The 5,737-nt window shown below is 43.3% G+C and overlaps 1 long non-coding RNA gene across 1 annotated transcript; it reads right to left on the bottom strand.

The window, feature by feature from the left end:
• Positions 1 to 4,024: 4,024 nt before the first annotated feature.
• On the bottom strand, positions 4,025 to 5,251 carry LOC120908264. Its single transcript, XR_005741107.1, has 4 exons — positions 5,016 to 5,251; positions 4,873 to 4,941; positions 4,468 to 4,777; positions 4,025 to 4,392 (listed from the first exon to the last, which is right to left on the bottom strand). It is a non-coding gene; the product is annotated as an uncharacterized LOC120908264 (long non-coding RNA).
• Positions 5,252 to 5,737: the final 486 nt, after the last annotated feature.

The following is a 5,737-nucleotide window of genomic DNA, read 5'->3' as shown; positions in this document are numbered from 1 at the left end:
ATCAGAACGGAAATTATTTGGCAATTTGAAATTGATGTGTCAAATCAGTACAATTTGCTCAAAGAATAGTCAAATTTAGAAAACCGCGTATCTCCCAATCCGCGTATAAGAGGTACCGTGTATCTCGGGGACCGCCTGTATATGGGTTTGTTCGAGTCGGTTGTCGTGTTCGAGTGGTGCCAGAGCGCAGCCTAAGGCGGCGCTCTGGGACCAATCGAACGAGACAAACAAACACGACTCTGTTCGATAGGTGCTCTGTCAGCTGTTCGATGTCTTATAGACCTGTCATGATGCACTGCAATACGCCTTTCTTTTCGTTTCGAAAATGAAGCATTTTCATAGTTTAAATGAATATCCACCTACAGGGGGAAGATTCAACTCATAATTTACTAGTTATTCACATCTATAATAACATAGAAATCATTCAAATTTAATATTGAAAAATGTAAACAAACGTCCATGCCAAAACACATACAGTGCATATACATGGATTATGTACACACAATAGTTTAATACGTTTCAATCCTTTATATTTGATGTTATAATTGATTGAAAAGTTTAACAATAATTATTGATAGCTATTTTAAATATTTTGCACGCAATTTTAAAAAGAAAAAGAGACAAACTACGTAAACAAACTTAAAAATGTTCCGAATTGAATTCTATCTACTGTAGCTGTGAAGCGTTTGACAGCCAAGGTACTCACAGCACAGGTGGGTATCGAACATCACAGACAGAATCAACTGACATGTTCGACTCGACGTTTTTCTTGTTTGTTTGTTTGTGTCTGACAGTGCACCTCCATTTGATTATATGGGTTTGTTCCAAGGTGGATTTAAAAATATCATGTGGTGGCATTTTGACAATTCGTCACTTGACGTAAGGTCCCCAGGATTCAAACTTTGTTTACATTAATTAAATTTGTTCATATAATTTATCTACCCCATTTTTTCGAATAAATATTCTTTAAAAATATATTTTGGACTTTGTGAGTTCTTATTTAACATTGAAACATACATTAAAGTGTGTTATTTTGTGTTATTCTATGAATTTATTCTAGAATTCTTTGTGTTTTCGACATTTTTGATGATAAAAATTAAGAAATCATTATTTTTTTTCAATTTTTACCTTAATTCCTCATTATTTACGAGCCGCATGGACAATTTACTTGAGATTAGAACTCATGCTAGCATGATTTTAAATTTCGTGCATAAACAAATCATCAAATCTTTTGTTAATATATTACGTTTTTTCGATAAAATCAATAGACACACTAAAATGCACATAATAACAAAGAAATCTGTTATATTTGCTAAGCTTTGTGTGCGGAAACCAATGGTCAACGGTTCTAAAATGACGTAAAGTCCCTCAACTATGGCGACCCCCCAAAGGCCCTAATCCACCACCTGATATTTTTAATCCACTTTGGTTTGTTCGTGTCGGATGTCGTGTTCGATTGCTGCTAGAGCGCCGCCTAAAGCTGGCCCTACACGCTGCATTAATGTATGAGACTACAAATGACAGCTACACATTTTCTTTTGTTCTATTTGTCAAATGTAGCTACACGATGTAGCTATCGTATGGGAGCTTTTCAATCCGTGTATGTTCAGCTCAAGGTGGATTTAAAAATATCAGGTGGTGTACTCTAGTGCATTTTGACAATTCGTCACTTGACGAAAGGTCCCCAGCCCGCAGTGCAAGTGACAGCGATTTGTGAGGGCGCGCGAGGGCTCGCACGCCATACAAGTTCACTGCTCCAGAGTCCTCGCATTAAAGAGCTTGCGAGCCTTGGAAGTGTCATATGAGCGAGACAGCTGTATGTCAAGTGTATGGCTATCTCTTTCTGGCAAGAAAAAAGCTCCGAAATGCAACGGTGTTGGTGGACAAAATTTAAATGGCCAAAAATTTTGACCACACACACTCTCTCTCCCGGTGCCTTCCCCTGTCCTCTCTTCCTTCAGGCCCCTTCCTCTTATTTGCGCGCGCCGCTCGCTTGTGTGCGATAGCTCATCAGCTGATACTGGTATATGGTAGGGTTGTAGTTGTATCTTGAATTGGCGATTGGTACATATGTATGTAGTGTATTTGGTTTTACCTGTGACCTTGACGATGCGAAAGCCGGTCAATTCTGGTGTTGAAGCAATATTTGTGCTATGCTGGTGGTTGCCGTTCCGTGCCGTTTCCGATGTGGCCATTTGATCGCCATGAGGATCAACGGTTATGAAGCCAATTTCAAACGAGCGAAAGTGAAGGAATAATTCCGTACCGGAAATTTGATTTTTTATCACGTGATATACTCCAATACGGATCTCGACCTGATATAAGCTGGTTTTAACGGCCGTATGAGATAATGTACTCATGTGTTTAAAAATGTCGCATTTTTTTCTTTCCTGATTTTCCCGAAAATTGACCCATATTTCAATACCATTTAACTATTTTAATTGATTCCTCATACAATGCATGGAAGAGGTAAACTGGCTTCGCCAATTCTTTTATCTCCGCTCCCAACCATTCATCACCCGAACCACCCACAACCTCATCATTCCATCCACATGCAACGACATTTCCCTCTTCTTTAACAGCAAAGGTCTCAACCGAAGCTTCTACAGACTGCTGCTTTCCATTTTCCTGTTTCTTCTTCTTCTATTTGCCGTATCCATCTACCAGGTCATGCCAGCCAATGCAAGCTTTTGCGTCTTTTTAGTACCACACACCCGGCTGGCCAGTCCTTACTACGAGGGGACCGTCTAAATGAAGCTTGAACCTATGACGGGCATGATATTATCATCCTCATCCAGTGGCGGATCTAACGGTAGGCGGACTAGGCGGTCGCCTGGGGCCCCGCCGATTAAGGGGTCCCGTAGATCGCCATTCTATAGTATGCCGTATGGACAGAGTACCAGCGACAAGGGCCCCCGGAAGGATGGACGTTGGGGCCTCGGGGCTGGCGAATCAATTTTAGAGCCTGTGACTGATGGGCCCCCCGACGGCGTTCAAACTCCCAACAGCCAGTTTAATGCCGCTAACACTCCCCCCCTCCTCCCGGCCCACCATTTACCATTTACAGGGGGCCTCAATTCGTCTTACCGGCTAGGGCCCCCGATACCCTTAATCCGCCACTGTATGTATCCTTTATTTACAACGCTTACATCTGAAATGCATTCAGTTCATTTTTCTTTCCGTGTCCGCATAAAAATAACACAAAATGTGCGACAAACCAACGCATAAACGTCGTTCAACAGCTCTTTGGTTTATTTCTTTTAAAACATGATTATAAAGCCACCTACATAAGAAAGAAGAAGAAGAAAGCCACATACAAAAACACATACGGGGGGGGGGGGAGGGGGAGGGGAGAATGGCCACTCTCGGTTCTGTGTCAAGATCCTCATTGAGGACATCACACGCTGACAGCGCCTCTTTCAACGGTGAGCCGTCAGGATCGGGCCGTGATCTGTGCACATCCTTTTGAACGTGTCTCCAACTGATAATAAAACGTTAGAAACGGACTCTCTCACACGCAGGTACCCATCTTCTACCATCTGCTACACATTATTTGACACCCCATGAACAGCTTCCTTTTGTCTGTCCTTGCGAACGACTAAGGGCTGGATCGTTGACTACCATGACATGGCCAACCCATCGCGGACTGGCGAGTATGGTGCGCTACAAGTTGGTGTATCTGGTACCAGCTTAATCCAATGTTATGATGGACTAGCCGTATCCATGCTGTTGGGGTTTGTAAAACACAAGACGAGGCAAAGCGACATGCGCAATCGAAATGCAGTCCGCAAACATCCAGACAAAATCAACTAGTGAACGTGCATAGGAACCTTCTAACAAACTAAATATATGTCATCATGTTTATTCCCCCTTTAAAAATGCGTAGTGATTTATGAGAATATAATCTAGATTTATTTATCTTAAATGATGTGTAAAAGCCGCACATACGAGTGGAGGCCCTAAGCAGTCACACAAATGTAGGCTTGGTTTAAGCGTCTAGCAGGGAAATGTTCTAGATTAGAGAAGGATTGAGTAGCAATTTAACTTGCGAGCGGGGGATGGGTTCCTTTTTTGGGGCCCCTCAAGACCACGGGGCCCGACGCGGTCGCTTAGTTTGCTTAGCGCTTATTCCGCCCCTTGACACACACGGGCATGTCAAAACACTTAACTTAAAATTAGGCATATCGATTGATGCCTTAAAGCGTACTTAAGTCTAATGTTAACCCACTTGCGCACATCTACACGACATCACCATAACAGTGTTATCTTGTTAATTCAAATATTTAATGTTAACACTTTGACGGTCGCGCACACCACTGAACACTAAGAACATCTTAGGCCGTTGGGAATGAATGGCCTTTTCGGGGTCCGTCAGTAGCCTGTTCGATACACCTGAGGAAAGATAAAACATTTGGTTTAGAGACAACAGATCTAGATGTAGCGATTGTGCATCTAGAAGGAACTCACTTGTGGGGTTTTTTCTCCTGCCAGGACCGCAATCAGTATTTGACCGCAATCAGTAGTGCGGTCGGTTCGGTCCTGTTGCTGCTGCAGCTATTGTGAGGCAGAGGATAATGACCCGAAGGGTTGAATTCCTGCCCCGAACGTTGTGAACGAGCGCGCTCGACAACGTCTGACGGGGCAATCGGGGCACCCGGTGCCGGCTGGGCCTCTAGCGTGTGGTGCTGGTAGAGTCCGACTCGTCGCCGTACAGCTTCCGGAGGATCCTCTTGAACGGTTCCTCGTCACCCCACGTTACAGGATAGAGGAAAATTGGCTGCAAAAAAAAGGATTAAACACAACGATTAGCATCCTAGTCGCTAGCTTCACCAAACAATCTTCTTCTTCTTTCGTGGCCCACTTATAACTTACCGAATCATATACAATGCATCGTACAGTGGCAAACACCTGCGGCAGGCCCATATCATTTCTGCATTATATCTGCAAATAAAAAAGAGGCCATAGTCTGTTCAAAAAGTGTTTCTTTATCATGATAATCGCTGGATAACACTTACCCGCTGTCTTCTGCTGTGTTGTTCACCACACCACTTTCCTACGCCGGTACATGCACGTAACGCTTCCGACGGAGCCAGCACGCATTGGGCAGGACTTCTACCACTTACTTTTGCTAAAATGGCACTTACTTACGTAAAATTAAGAACTTAATTATTAAAAAACTTACCAAAATTTGATCAGCCAACAACACTGTTTACGTTTTTTACACACACACAACTTGACATCTTCAGTGACAGCAGCCCAAGGTGTATGGATATTAGGAGGTGAAGTGCTTCAGAGCAAATTGACATTTCACGACTTGACATAACAATACTGGGGGCTCCGGTATTAAAATCGGGGAGGGCTGGAGGGGGGTATAGAAAATTGTATGCGATTTGACATAACAATACTCAATGATGGCGCCCGGAAAACGCGCTAACAATTCACCTCCTTAATAAAGACACCTTGACAGCAGCCGCCGAGCACCAACACAACGAAAGGTGTCAGGCGAGACGTCAGACGATCTTAGGCGAGGGGTAGGAAGGAGATCGGTGGTGAGGGACGTGAAAGCTCAGCTCGACAGAATCGCTATAGGAGGAAGCGAGGCAACTAGACTAGACTAGAGAAATTAGAGCGAGAGGTACCTCACCAACCCTCGCATTGTTTGCCGGGAGGATTCAAACTTTGTTTACATTAATTAAATTTGTTCATATAATTTATCTACCCCATTTTTTCGAATAAA

Source organism: Anopheles arabiensis, unplaced genomic scaffold (genome assembly GCF_016920715.1).
Source record: "Anopheles arabiensis isolate DONGOLA unplaced genomic scaffold, AaraD3 Autosomal_pericentromeric_contig0003, whole genome shotgun sequence".
Classification (NCBI taxonomy): domain Eukaryota; kingdom Metazoa; phylum Arthropoda; class Insecta; order Diptera; family Culicidae; genus Anopheles; species Anopheles arabiensis.
This window is presented reverse-complemented; position numbering and strand designations above follow the sequence as displayed.